This window comes from Thunnus thynnus, chromosome 15 (genome assembly GCF_963924715.1).
Source record: "Thunnus thynnus chromosome 15, fThuThy2.1, whole genome shotgun sequence".
NCBI classification, from domain to species: domain Eukaryota; kingdom Metazoa; phylum Chordata; class Actinopteri; order Scombriformes; family Scombridae; genus Thunnus; species Thunnus thynnus.
In genome coordinates, this window is record NC_089531.1 from 30,077,670 (window position 1) to 30,093,797 (window position 16,128).

At 36.8% G+C, this 16,128-nt stretch overlaps 1 protein-coding gene across 2 annotated transcripts in view; it reads right to left on the bottom strand.

Annotated features, from left to right (window-relative positions):
- tmem200b (transmembrane protein 200B) overlaps positions 1-16,128 on the bottom strand; it is a 33,539-nt gene that overhangs the window by 16,122 nt on the left and 1,289 nt on the right. The window contains exon 1 of one of the 2 annotated variants that reach the window (XM_067611710.1): positions 3,475-3,867. The exons of the other annotated variant lie outside the window; for it this stretch is intronic. The gene's annotated coding sequence lies outside the window, so the exon portion shown is untranslated. Of the gene's footprint in view, positions 1-3,474; positions 3,868-16,128 lie in introns of those variants that run through there. 2 annotated transcript variants of the gene reach the window in all.

The window sequence follows — 16,128 nt, forward strand, 5'->3', positions numbered from 1 at the left end:
AGGTCCTGAACATGTAACCACAAGTGTAAAAAGTTCTCACCGTGCTTTCTGACAAATAGCTCACTGCTAGCTCATTTCTCCTTCTTCTTTGTGTAAATATTCATGTATAGATGGGACCAGGCCTCATCACACTTCTTTGTGCTCTTTAAGTTGGACTCATTCATAAAATATTATATGGGACACAACAAATTGAGTGATAGTAAAACTATCTTTAACTAAATAATTTCTTTGGAGACTGACTACCCCAAGAGAAACAACAGGATCAGTCATTAATGCAAGTGCCCCAAAATGACAAATCCAGTATTTAACTGACAGCACCCAAGCAGCTGTAGAAATTATGACAAAGGAGGAAACCAGGTGACGTTATTATCTAACAACAAAGTTCATGCAGGGAGGAGGTCAGGTGGATGGATGGGTCAACAAACCATTAGATCTTAACATGAGAGACCAGTGTTTGTTTCCTGTTTCCAACCACAAGTCAAACCATAACCACAGCGTTGACACATCCTAAAATGATTCATTTTTCCACAGTGATTTTTAATAGTTTTGGAAGGCACAGAGAAAGGATGTCCTGTCAATAATTGCTGATAGAGACATCATGGACCAACCACGTATTTTGTTGTTTAATTTTGAGGGCTTGTTGTTTCTTTGTCATGGTATGTTTTTTTTCCAACAGTGACTAGTTATTTCCCATAAAGACTATAAAAACAACATAAATCTTCCTATTTAAGTACAGCCCTAATGACTAATTAGTTCACTTATCAGTAGAAATCTCAAGAAAACAGTGGAATGAATTGAGCAGATGTTGAAAAAAAAGCTTTGCCTTATGCAGCCAGTGTTGGGCTGGGTGTCTTTCCAAACATTTTTGATACCAGTGCCAATACAATACCTGATACTCAAAAACTGTACTTTTTAAGCACTGTAGTTTGGGCCTGGAAGCCTGTTTTAACTCTTTTTTTATCATGTAACAAAATATGCCAAACTTCATCTAAAACAATATAGTCTTAAAGCTGTACTGTTCAATATTTTTATGTCAACAAATAACTACTGCATAGAAAATGATCACAACTCTGTAGTTCTCCTCAGCTACAAGGAGTATTTTATTCTTTTTAGCAGCAGCAGCTGTTTTCAGTGACAACTCTCTGATAAACCCACTGTACACTACCTGCTCAACACCAGCAGATAGACACAGTTAGAAACTAGCTGGTGAACATAGCATTTAGCAGCTAAAGTGCCAGATATTTCCCTCCGGAGTTGGTGGAGACCAAAACAGAGCTAAAAGAGTGTGGACTTACATTCCCTAGGTGAACAGAAACCCAACTCCAAATGAATAATAATGTCACTCTGTGTGTAAATAAATGTCTTTGAGAAATTGTGTGAACTAATCTGCACATTTTTTTATATTTGTCCAGGCATAAAACTGGCTTTCTAACACATCCACTGGTCACATGATGACAACTGAGCAAATTCAATCTGCTGATGAAGACTGAGAACCTGTTGAAAGCTCCTAAAAAGATGAATAAATCAATCTCAAGTCAAGATTATTTTCTCAAACTACTATTCCCAAATAAACAGTCCAATTTAAATTGCAAAGGTTTAAAGTATATCAGACTTCATTCAAATCATTTTGGACCACCCTCTATGTCCTTGAAAACAGAAAAGCACAGTCAATATATTCAAAAGCCAAACTCAAATTCACTTTGACCAGTGTGTAATGACTGAGCAGGAGCATGTACAGAAAACCATCGAAGTCTGAGTGAATTCTGACCTGCGTGTTGGTCAGAGTCTTATTTCCTTGTTCTTTGATATGAACAGATTTAGTAGTTCACATAGCCTAACTGATGACACTTTACTTTGCATCCCCCTATTTAGTATTTACGCTCACTATATTAACAGCAGATGTAAGCACAGTCAACAACTATGACGTCTCCTGTGGACGCCCTTAAGTGTTGTAACAGATAATGAATGACAATATGAAAAAACACAGTTGTAATGATATAAATAAAATGTCTTCATAGGAGAAGTAATAATTGCTGACAAATATTGCACATTAATAAATGCAAATATGTCCTTTTATCTGCTTATTACTACATTATAGTGAGATATGATCATATATTAAATATTTGAATACTGATTATAAAAACTACATGGTAAAGTAAAGTGTTTTCATTTCATTAAAGTGGGAACAATTGGTTGATTAATCAATTGGTCAATGACAGAAAATTAATTTGCAATAATCATTAGACTCAGTAAAATGATAACAGTCTTTTTTTAAGCTAATTGAGTATTTGCTGCTTTTATTTGTGTTCTATAATAGTAAACTAAATATCTTTGGGTTTTGGACTGTTGGTCAGACAAAATAGGAAAACACTTGATGACATCACCTTGGAATGTGGGACTCTGTGACGGTCATTTCTCACAATTTCCTGACATTTTGTGGACCAAATAATTAATAAAGAAAATAATTTGAAGACTGATCGATAAAATAATCATTTTAGTTGCAGCCCTTAACTTCACACTGAATGTTATTCAGGCAGAGATCCTGTAAAGCTGCTGGTGTTCAAACAAAGCGTGTGCTGAATCTCAAGTACGTCATTGTCACCTGTAACAGTCAAACAGAAAACACCACCATTATTCCTGCAACAGTTCATCATGTGTGTTTGGAATAAGACTGCAGTCACACAAAGAGAGGCTGGTTCACTGTGGATTGTAATCACCAGCTCTGACACAAGTTTCTGTTGGCACAGCAGGACTGCACCTGAGTGTAAACACACATCTGCTACAGAAAATACTCGTCCAGTCACACAAAAATCATGGGATGTGTGCTGGAAAACACTTATAATCGCTTTTAGCTCGAATGAAGCATGCATCCAGTGTGCCATGAATCCATCATCATACTGCTCATCTGCTGGTTTCCAGCAGAGGAAGCTGGATTGCAGCCAGATCACTCCAGGGAAGCCACAAGTTGTGCTTGATGATTGGAGCAGAGAAAGTGCAGGGAGATAACACCGTGTGATAACCTTACAGCAGGGTGTGGAGGGGTGGAACCATGCCAACAAAAATGTCTCATTTTCTGTAATGCCAGTGCACCAGCAACGCGCAGTTATTTAGTATGAAGCGGAGGCAGAATGAATTTTGCTAAAATAACAGCATGTAGCCATTCCAGTCGACAGGAATCAAACGGGTTATCTACCTTAATGTCGGGCAGCCTCCGACTATCTCCCCTAAAACTGTGTCTGCTGTGTGTTTGGCTACAGACAGGAATGTGTCTGACTGACCGTGCTGCTGCATTCCTCCACTTCCACACAACAGTGGCAGTCAGCAAACAGCAGCTTACCAAACACACTGACATTTATTAAACATAAAGTCATAATTATAATCATTCTACTCAGCTGCTCTGACTGCAGCACGACCCTCCACACACTCCTGCCATCTAACTTCTCGTCCAGCAGCTGGCCACTTCTGGAAACTTGCCTGTATTTCTCGGATCCTGTTGTAGCTTGCTCATAGTTTGAGGACACATGAGATCCTGTTCATTTGGGATGACTTGTCCCCGGGTAGTACAAAATCCCAACTGCTATCCCTCTTCCGACACAGCCACACCACGCAGAGGAAAGGAGAAGAACACAGCGCTGTTTCCCACAACTCCTCCGGGCCGTCAGACACTAAGTTCATGTCATCAGGAGGAGACTGAGATCCAGCAGAGTCCAGCCCGCAGCCCCGCAGCCCCGCGCAGCTCTGTAGTCTGTCTGCGGCCGTTTCAGCTGCACCGACACCGTCAAGTGAGCAGCAACCGATCCATCCCTTCACTAGACCCGCTGTGATTTTCAAACTAAAAGTATTCACAAGGTCCAAACACACAACAGGAGGATAATAATGTCTCCATTTCTGGAAAAGTCAGAAATGTATGAAATTATGTTAACTGAACTCAGTGGTGGAAATCCAACCCGCCCTCCTCAGCAAACAGGATCTGGCATCAAACTGAAGATCTTTGTGGACTTTTCACATTTTGTTAATTACGCTTAAAGGACAGTTTCACAGTTTTTCCATCTTAAAACAACAGTCAGGAGCCCAAATGAACACTGAAACATGTTTTTCTTGCTGTAATTATTCTTCCTGATCATGCTGACTATTAGAGGATCTCTTCATAATGTACTTACAATGTAAGTGATGGGGGACACAATCCATCTTCTGTACAAAATGTAGTTTAATATCAGTTTATCGGAAGCTTATATGAAGCTTCAGCATCCAAATGAGTCAAATCAAGTAGATATATTTCAATGTTACAGTCTTTTAGTGCCAAAGTCTCTCTTTTTGTTACTATACCTCCACCAGATTGTGTGCTCACAAGATATTAACTTGTGCAAACAACAGCAACATAAATGTTGAATAAAGAAACCTCCTCTCTGCCTTACATTAAAGTGTTTAATTATCTAAGCTGAGAGAGAAGACTCATACAGCATAAACAACATCAATCGTCTGAGGAAGACACATCACATTTATACAGAGGAGTAAACAAGACACACATGAAGGGAGTCACAGCCAGAAGAATTGAGGGCCTCTCACACTCTCACTTCAACATAGTGTCTGCTGTTTGTTCACAGAGGATGGACAGTTAATTCAGGGTTTAGCTCTCAGTATGTCTTGTAATTGATTTCTTCCTTTGCTCAGACCCTTTCTATCTTCTGTTCTCAGTCAGCACTGAAACAATCTGTCACCTCCACCGCCTTAACCAGGAGAGAGTTCATGATATGATTCTGATGAGTTAATCTGAGTACATAAAGATCATCAGCATATTAAATCCATGCTTCATCTTACATAAGAATTCTTTTCTCTTACTAAGGCTTGTGTGGCAGAAGACATCAGTAAAGTAGAGACACTTTAAGCCAAAACTCGTATCCATACAAACAGCAGATGAGAAGGCAGCTTCAGATACTGGACAGTATATATCAAGTGGGATGTCATAATTAGTGGCTAAAAAGATTATTAGTCTGTTGAAGTGTTTCCTCCACATGTAGTTTCAGTGAGGTCAGGGCACTTCTGTCAGAAGGGAGTGTAATACTAGGACTGGTGCACCTGTAGCAATGTCTATCAAGTACCTTGGTCAGTTTGCTGCCAATATATGTCAAACAAAGCAGTCATTCTGCTGCAAAATGAACACTTTTGCCTTTGCTATTTTAATGATAAACCTTCTCTATTTCTATTACATTTATTCATACACATACTTAAGCAACATTTTTCATGCCATTTGCATTGCTTTTACTGAAGTAAAGGATCTGAAGACTTCTTCCACCACTGTCCATAGTCATAAGTGAGTTTTATGAGTCTCAAAGTTATGTTTCTTCTTGCACACTATTCCTCTGGTGAGAAATCAATCAGGTCAGCAGTTGCTTTAATTTTTCTTTAACAGAATTGATCTTTTTGTAATCCTAACTAGTATTAAAAGGTCTTTAAAACTTAGACTCCCAGAAAAGCTAAATAAAGTATGTGCATCAGTCTGTCTGTGTTTATGTCTGCTTTCATGTATCCAGAATAGGATCATTCATCTCTTGATGAATACTGTTAATTGAGATTGTTTTTACATGTATGTTTATAAATGAACATGATTAAAAAGTACTAGGTATATGCGGGTGGTACGTATGATCATTGTCTAACTTGACTCAGATTGCATTTGTCTAAAGTGAACTTTGCCAGCTTTAGCTGCATTCAGGCTCACCAAAAAGAAGATCTCTAAAGTATTCATTCATTAATTTTTCAGCTAAAATCTCTGGACATTTTGTTTCCCAGGCTGAAGTTCTAAAATGTGTTTCAAAGCCTTTTCTGCACAGCCAGGAATACAATTCTGGGGGAGAAATTATGAATCTATCTATATATTATTTTGTTGCAGTCACCCTTTAACATAGAAAAGTCTAAAAACACTAGAGTCAGCTTTAAAAATACCCACTACATGTGTGTTTTTTAAATTCTCCCCAAGTTCCTAAAACCTCACAAATTCACCACAAAGGAAAATAATGACCTCAATGTCCACATTTTTGGCTGCAGCTCTGACTGAACATGTTCACTGCTGGTTGTTCAACTTCTGATGATAGCACATGGGTAATTTTACACATTTGGTTCAGCGGATGTCCATTTCTTCATCTTTTTGCTGCTGCTTCTTTTCTTCTTCAGCAAGCAAAGGTCCACAGGCTGACAGTACTAGTACAACTTTGCAGTGTCAGTGAAATGTTTTGGTGACTCTTTGCCATTGATGCAGCATAGGGAATGTACATTCATCTCATTTTGTGTTATTTTTGTGTTTTGGGCTCATGCTCTTCATTTCTGTGTTATTTAATATGAGGAGTTTGCCAATATGTGTCTCTGAAGGGGATTTTGATCCAAACATCTGACTCTTTTTACATATAGCTTTAATTTATTCTTTCATTTTATTTTTTTATTTTTATTTGATATAATTAACTGATACAATTAAATATATTCTCAGTGTGGTGAATCAAAAAAGAACACAACTATGAACATTTTAACATCCACACTGACTGATCTCAGTAAGCTATCTCTTGTTATTGTATGTTGCAAATCTATGAATACAATTAAGACCAAAGAGTCAGCAGAAACAGAGATGGCTGTTGGTCTCCACCTAGTGGATGAATTACATTCACTGCTGACTGACTGGATTTAAAGTCAACCAGCTGTGATTCAATTTGGGTTCAATAATTATTTGTTTTCATTTATTGCTGTCCACATCTGATAGTAAACAATAACAAAAGACACTCAAATGAAAATCCAGTTCAAAAAATTTTGAACACAGTTAGAATTGTGTATATATTTAGATCCAAATTGTAGATCCACCTGGATGTTTCTGGAGGGAGGAAAGTTGAGCACCCAGAGAAAACCCACACTGAAAATCACACAGCCAGAACCTGCATGCATTTGTGCAGAAGGATAGAAGCTCTCTAAGTGTTCTCATTATGGCAAGAACTTTTTAATTATGATATGTTAAAAATGATTTAGGTTAGATTAGACCTTTATTGTCATTGTGCTCAGAACAATGAAAATATGTTTAGCAGCTTCTTCAGCAGTGCGCAGCATAAAATAAACAGTAAAGGTTAAATTTGTGATTTGTACTATTTTATTTTGTTATTTCACAAAAATATAATCAAAATGAACCAAATCAACCAACTGTACCTTCTCTCACCTCCTCACACCAACAAACACATGAAGATTGATCTAGGATCATAACCTTATTGGAATAAATATGATTACCTCTGAACATAAAAGAGGCCCTGGATATTGGAAATTTAATCAGTTACTCTTAGAAGATAAGGTTTTATTGAGGCCACTAAGATTTTTATAGAAGATTTTTTTCACCAAAATGTAGGTACAGAAAAGCCTTTGGATGTATGGGACGCTAGTATGTAGTAGTATATAATACAGTTCAAGGAAAAAGAAAATACACCATCTTAAAGAACAGGAGAATAAAACAAATCAAACCATTATCTGAACTTGTAGATGATAATTACAATAAAGAAACATTTATCTCCCTTAAACAAAATGAAAAACTTCTACAAAATTAAGTGGAATGGATGGAAAAGGGAGAACAATGTATTAACCTACATGAACCTACAACACAGGAATGTAGCCATAAAAATCATCACAAAGCTCATAATAAATAACATCACATTTATGGAGCCCAAAGATATTATCAAAGAAGAACAAATATTTTTCTAAAATATTTTCATTTCAAAATCCCCCAGTCCCACTTTTCAGTGCCAGCACAGAACCTTTTTTCCCATCAATGAGGCCACGATTAAAATCTGATCACAGAGGAGGAACTGTCCATGGCTCTTAACTGCTTTAAAATCTTTAAGAGCCCAGGCCTGTATGGAACATCAGTTAAATTCTATCAAACCTTTTATCATCACATTAAAGCTCATATGTTGGCATGTTTTAATAGTGCATATATGGGAAGGAAACTATCAGGAACTAAATAAGAAGTGCTGATTTCACTAATTTCAAAACAGGGACACAATGGACAATATAAAGACCTGACAAATCTCAAAAACTGGAGGTCTATTACATTACAGTGTTATGATGCAAACATTCTGGCCAATCAGATAAAAAGGTATTACCTAGGGTCATTCATCCAGGTCAGTCAGGATTCATGAAAGGAAGAAGTGTAAATGATAACAGACAGATTTTTAGAAATAATAGAGTTTTATGATAGAGTACAAGAACCTGGTATAGTTTTTATTGCAGATCTCGAAAAGGCCTTTGATAATCTACAATCAGACTTTATATACAAATGTCTGCACTATTTCAATTTTGGTCCGTCCATAATTAATTGGAAAATTTAGGACAAAAAGTACAAATAAAAGTAACATCAAGGATCTTTTTATAAATAATATATAATCCAAATTAAAAATCTATGTGGATGACACAAATTTTACAATAATACCGACTGTAAACTCAATACTGGCCTTAACTGAAGACTTGGATTAATTTTCAGAGATGTCAGGCTTGAAACCAAACCATGATAAATGCATAATCAGGTGTACTGGATCCCTGGAAAATATACAGTTACCTACAAATTTTCCTATTAAATGGACAACTGGACCAGTCAACATATTGGGTATATGTATCCCAGAGAAGCAGAGCAATGTTACAAAAATACATTTTGAAAGTAAACTCCAAAAAATAGAAAAATGCTATCTTCCTGGACTGGAAAATCTATGACTCTCCCTAATAAATTAACTTCCTTACCACAGTTGATATATATTAACTTCCTTACTTACCCCTCCAGAAGAATTGTACAAAAAATATCTGTATTTATATAGAATAATGAACCAGATCAAATCAAAAGAGCATATTTATATAATGCAACCTAAAAGGATTAAATTATTACTTAAAAGCATCTATCATATCGAAATTATATCATAACCAACACTGGTTCTCAGCAAGATTACTTAAAAGCTTCCACTCTACATTTGAGAAAGGGTTCTTCCATATGTAAAAATGACCCTCTTCAACCAGTAAAAAAATGACTTATTGTAAACAAACAATTACTAAATAAAAACCTTATATTTGTAAATTATTTAATAGATAGAAATAGCAAGATTACTTTTCATAAAATTTCACAAGTATATGGTCCAGTATGCACACCACTAAAATATCATAAAAATATTGCATCAATATCTAATGTCTGGAAAAATGCCATAGCTAAAAAAAAAAAACCAAAGACAACAAAAAATGTATAAATATAATAAAGTCAAAGACAAGATAGTTATACATCCAATAAATACCTTAAATAAGTGGGAAGACTCAATCAATATAATAATTCCATGTAAAGATATATTTAACATTATCTATAATTCAACCCTAGATGTATCCATACGTATAATACAAATACAGATAATAAATACATTTTTACCCACCAAAAAGATGCTGTCTATTTGGGGCCTAGAACAAACTTGCTTGAGTAGGTTTTGCAATGATGGTGAGGAATCAATCTTGCATTTGATGTGGTATTGTCCTATTGTTGCTTTATTTTGGGATCAAGTCCAAAAGTGGATACTGAACTATAATGGAAAAAAATATATATATATATATATATATATATATATATATATATATATATATATATATATATATATATATATATATATATATATATATATATATACTATCAATTTACAAGCTGTAATTTTAGGAGATTTAAGAAGCAGTAAATCAGATATTAGTAACATTGTAATCCTGTTTGGAAAGGCATTCATAATAAAGCAGAGAATATGCACAATATATGAGATTTCAAAACCTCTTAAAACACACTGGATGATAAAAAGATTAACTTCTAGAAGAAAATTACAAAATCTGAAATCCTAAAGGGATGGGAACAACTAAGCCTTGGGGAAGGATGGGAATAGGAAAAAAAACACAACAAAATAAAATGGCTTATGCCCTCCTTCCCTGCCCTCTGCTGGCATAGTGCTGCGGTTGATAAGGTCATAGAGGACCAAGTGGCTGTTGAGAAGTGTAGGTATTCTTGTGTCACTGTCTACTTCTACACCTCCACACACCTCACCAATCACTGTGTGATTGCCAGATTGTTGGTTTCAGAAAGCTACGAAACGTTGATGGACAAAAATCACAATGGCCACAAACACACACAAAAAAGACATCATCGCCTCCTCCTAGCTGCATCCAGCTGCTTCCCTGATGATCTTGCATGCCTTTGTAGTCTTTTTTCACATTTATTGGTACAAATGCAAATAAGGACACACAGTTTCAAATTGAGTCTTCTCAAAGACATTCATGTAGTTGCACTCGGTTGAATACAATACAAGTGACACAAGTAGTTGTGTTAACAAAACAAGACTAAAGAATGGTGTATACACCATCAGAACTGCTTTTCAGACATTCAAATAGCTTCAGAAACCCTCTCCCTCCACACACCTTTCCAACATTAAATTAGGGGGTGGGGGTGTCCAACCATTTCTGTAACTTTCTGAAACTGCCAATCTGACATTCACACCTGCTTCAGGCTATTTTGGCCAGCTGTGTAGAAGTGAGAAAGGAGCCAAGGTTTAAACTTCTCTCTTGCTCTCTTTTTTCATCCTTTACACAATAGTTTCTGTCAGGTGAACAACTGAATACAGCACTATGAAGAATCTGTGTACCTTCGTCTCAATAGATTTCCTATACTGAAACAAAAATCAGAAAACAAAATACCAGGCTTTTTTTCGCTGCTGAGAATACTGTGAAAGTATTATTGCTGTTTGCTGCTTGTTTGGTTGTGTTTATCACGCTAAATTGATTTGTGCTTGTCCAACTGCTTGGACTGCTCTGTCTTAGCTTGCCATTGTGTGTTAGACCGTGGCTTGCATTTTATTTGTTGAAATCTGTGAAAATAAAAGCAAGAATCACTTCTCCTCACAATCGCTGAGATCTTTTGTTCTTTGGTGTTTTCACCCTCTCCTCTCTACTAACCCACTTGCATGTACACACATGCACGTTTCGATGCTCACACACAACTTTGTTGTCAGACACATATTGCTAAGCAACAGAGACGCTCAGCTTTGTCCAACGCCATTGTAGTGACCAGAGGACCATGGTGAGTGGTGGTCATGGATCCTGGATAGCAACACAAATGACATGACAATTCCAAGTCATACTAAACAATCAATAACAGATAACCGGTAATGTATTTTTGTTAAAAGTGGAAATTTTTTTGAATAGATAGAGACTTTATGTTGTATTACCTTAAAGAATTTATGTTGTATTACCTCGTAAGAAAGGGCAGACTATTTTGGTTATAATGGTAACAACAGCTTTAAGTTCAGAACTAATACAAGCTATTCTTTACGGGATGTAATGAAGTTTAATTATATAAAATGGTGTAATTCTTGTAACTTTGTGCAACATTAATCACAGCATGTTTTTTGTAATATGTATATTTTCATTTTCTTGCCCTTTGTAAAATGTTCACTTTGAGAAAATGAAGACAGTGATAATTAGTCATGTGACTCAATGTATTTATCACACCTGTGAGTACTCAGCAGTTGTACTGAGTGAACCTGAAGAAGCTACAGGAGAAACACGTTGTTCGCTCTTAATAAAGTCACAGTAAAGTCATTACAGTGTGCGGTGGTTAATTTTGATTTTCACAAGCTATTCTTTATTTGAAAAAAAGGGAGATGTATTATATGTTCTGTTGTATACAGTTAACACCACAAGAGGTCAGTCTAATGTAAACAAGCCGGAGCCTGGTAACCAGGGGTGGTATAATGATGCAACTGCCAAGTAAAATCATTCTGACAAGACTACTTGTTGTGTACGTCTCGTTGATACAGCCATGAAGCAAAAACAGACAATCTTTAAAGTTCTTACAGCACATTGAAAGGCACTGAAGGTTATGCCTAATATGAATTGCAATGAAATTTGTCCTTGTATCCATGTGTCCATGTATTTATTTTCCACTCTCAAGACTAGACTAAAGACTAAAGGCAACCGCAGACCACAATAGAAACTCCAGCAATTGATGGCGCTCAGTGGCTTTGGCATTTCAGTGTACACTCTGGAAGTGCCTGACAGGCGAGATCCAGGCATTCTTCTCTGCTCTGTTTGCCTGTGGACTAGTTATTGTATCATCAACATGGCTGTAAATTGCTTAGCCACCCTCCAAGGTACCTGAAGGACTTTGATATTGGATACTAGTTTAGCTGAACACAATTCATAAAAAGTTGAGTTAAAATACTATTCGGCTGAATGTGAAAAAAGAAAGGGTGCTTTTGTTGAAAATGAGATATTGTTTGTTTAAGTTGAGACAAGGTAAAACACTAATAATCTAACAGAAAGGAATGGAAAGAAAATGTAGATATAGAGTGTTAATTAAAACAAACATCTTCCTAAAGACGGCTATTGGACTGTACAGTACAGTACAGCACACAGAAAGGGGAATGTCATGTTATCTGAGTTGTGTTATGGTACATCACGGCCACCTGTGGCGGCTGTGGCTCAGGAGGTAGAGCAGGTTGTCCACTAATTGGAAGATCAGTGGTTCGATTCCCGGTTCCTTCTGTCCCCATGTGGATGTGTCCTTAGGCAAGATACTGAACCCCAAATTGCTCCTGATGGCTGTGCCATCAGTGTATGAATGTGTGTGAATGGTTAGCTCCCTCTGATGGGCAGGTTGCGACCTTGTATGGTAGCCCCTGTACCCATTCAGCATATGAATGGGTGAATGTGATTTGTAGTGTAAAAGCGCTTTGAGTGGTCTGAAGACTAGAAAGGCGCTATACAAGTACAGTCCATTTACCACCTGCTGGACAGATACAGATAGTATCCTGTAATAGGGTTTTTTTCAAATAAAGGTTACTGAGTGAAACACAGGACATGTGGTCCTGGGCTCTCACTTCTACCTTCCTTTCTTTCCATCCTAACATAACAGTGATGAAAAAACTAGGATACATTATCGCCAGTTTACTAATTCTGTGGTCAGGGGTTGATATTTTTAATGGTTGGACCTTTCTGTTTTGGCAGATATGTCTGATGAGATTAAATTAACTATAATCATAGGGCAATTAGGCTATAGTAAGCAAGTATTGGCTGTCGATAGGATCTGTGGCCATGTGAGAACATTTATATTCAGTTAATATTTCCAAAACCATAGCCTATGTTCTGTTAGGCTAATATGTAGGCTACAATGTTTTTTACTTCTTGCAACTAATCATTGTTAGCAGCTTTTATCAGTAGGCATATTTTCAGCCAAATAATCAAAAATGGACTGTGCATTGCCAGACCTATTCCACACTTCTATTAGTGTAACAGTCTCAACTCTCCTATGGAGTCTCAAGCCAACAATATGCCACCATCAACTTTTATAAAAAGGTAGGTAGAGTCCTTGATATGTGCTGTTGTAGTGCAGTAAAAGTGCAGTATAGCTTTAATTATTCATTTGGCCACAGGATTAAGCTACTGTTGACAGATTAGTGGATGTGATATATTAACAGAGGATGCTAATATAGGCAATCATTTTGCAGCCAGTTTAGAGTTTGAGAAATTACATGGGTGTGGGTAGACTATTAAGCGTGATAAAATAGTTGGGAGATGACCCTGCATATTGTAGGCAGACCACTGTTGTCTTGCACTTATTCTGTGCGGGCCATTCTGTGCTTATCTATGGACTAGACACAGCCTTTGTATAAGGGAATTCTCAATGTTGTAGCTGTTGTTAATAATGTTGAAGGGTCAGAGTTAATATTAACCTAGATAAGGGGCTCCTTATCAAGAAAATTAAACTTGTGAATGAAAAAACAGAATTTCAGGCTTTTTTAAAAAATTCTATTTCGTGTCAGAAAATGCTTTGATATCCTTTTTCTTCAAATTGAGGGACAAAACCATTTTTTTTAAAAACCCTCATTTTTCATTTCCTGATTTTCATTTCAGAATTGGAAATCGATTGAGACAAAGGTACACGGATAATGAATGCATTCCAACAGGGCCTGTCTGAATATGTGTAGGAAGGCTGATGGGAATGTTATTGGTTTTGACAAATTAAAATTTAGATCAGATGATGATGCTAGATGAAAAGTGATTACACTTCATCCTAAGGGGAACATGAATGTATGAATCAAATTTCATGGTAATCCATTCAATATTTGTTGAGACATTTCACTTAAAACCATAATTTTAACTTCATTGTGGTGCTGGAGGAAAAGTGAAGGGATCACCAAAGTTAGCACATTGCAGCCACAGTATGATCCAAAAGGACTCAGTGTGAAGCATAATGAGGCCTTAATCACAAGGCTATTCACATCATGTCACATAAGAGTTGCTGAGGTCTTAATGTCACATGGCGGTCTTGACAACCATTAGTCACATGAATCAGAGCCACTTGAGAAGGGTTGCTTGTGTAACAGAGTTAGTGATTACACTTGCCATTACTAGCTGTGTCTTGCTATTATTACTGAATGTGCACTGAATTTCATTTATCATTAGTCACCTGTCTGTTTTAATATTATAACAGCGAAGGAGGGTTCCCACACCAGGTCTCGAACCCCAGTCTCCCAGACCAGTCACCCTTTGGCTGCCTGGTTAGCACAGTCATAGCTTGTGACTGGTGCCATGGGTCATTACACTACCTTCTCCTTCAGGAAGCAGGTCCCCTTACTTCAGCTTTTACCGGCTCCCTCACACCTGTGGGCAAACACGGCCTCACGGTCTAACCATCCCACTTCTAACACAAATGTAACAGTGAAGGAGGGTTCCCACTCTGGGTCCCAGTCCACAGACAACTGCACTAACCAGCGCAAAGGGTCAACCTGTAGGCCAAGGGTCATTACAATATTATGTTATTTAGGTTTTATTTTGTTATGTTTGTTATCTTGTTACTACAAATTGGGAGGAAAAATTAGAAAATAAAATACACCTCTCTAGTGCCCTATTTAGCATTTTTATAATAATAATAATAATTCTACCATTGTACCAAGACAGATTTTTACTTGAAATGGTAGAGATGCAGAAATGGACAGCAAGAGTAAATTCTGTGATATATCTCCTAAATCTTCTGCCTCAATGACAGGCTGTTGTTGTCCAAAATGTTCAGTTTCACTTTTTGTGGGAGTGTTTTTCTTCCAGATACTTTAGTTCCTGATTCTGTGCATTCATGAACACAACTGGTGCAGGATGAAACATTTTCACATCAGACAGACTTCAATTCATCATATTTCTCTTTTGACTCTTTATGTATTCCTGCTGCATTTAAATTTTTGCTACATGATGTGGAATACATCTGAAGGATAATATTCACAACATCTATTCTGGAACAACTGTCACAAGTTCTGAACACAGCAAACACTTCATGTACTTTCTTTTCATGTGGCAGTCTCTTTGATCCACTGGCTCTATCTGTGCTCATACATTTTTCAGTTCTTTTATGCAAATAAAGACCTTGTGCAACCTTATTTGGATAATCCTCTTTACACGGTGAGAAAAGGGTTTTTAAACGATTAGTTTTTTGCATATGTTTTGGTCCTTTGTTCATATTTTACCAATCAGGTGGAAGCACTTTTATTTATTAGTGTAGTTTAATATTTGATTTGAATATGAACATGTGTTCATCATCTTAACTTAGGGTCCACTTTAATATGTTTTCATTGTTTTTTTGTTTGTTTCGATTTCTGAGGTCCACTTCCTAGTTGAGGATGGTGCTCTCATGAACACATGCATATGAATGCTGCTTACTCCACCAGTTGTTGGTAATATGGACTGTTCCAAGTGGGACTGTGGGAGGGAGGAAGCAATGGGTTTTGTTTTTGTATTTTGTTTTCCTACCAGCCTGAGTAAAATGAACTCTAGTCTGAATAGCATGTTGTAGAGTTATTGTACATTTTAAAGTGTCAATGGAAAAGTAAGTGTTACCATCATTTTAGTAGCTTTAATTTTCTGTTTGATTTTACCCTAGATATTGGAATGACCTAATAAGGGCCTAAACCAAGAGTCCCGCCACCTGAAAATTAGGAGGAGAGACAGAAGGAAGGCACTGGAACCATAGATATAAAACACTAGATGCAATGTGTCATAGTGACTTGTCATTCTGGGATGGAACCGTACGGCAGCCATCTTACCGGGGTCCAGTTT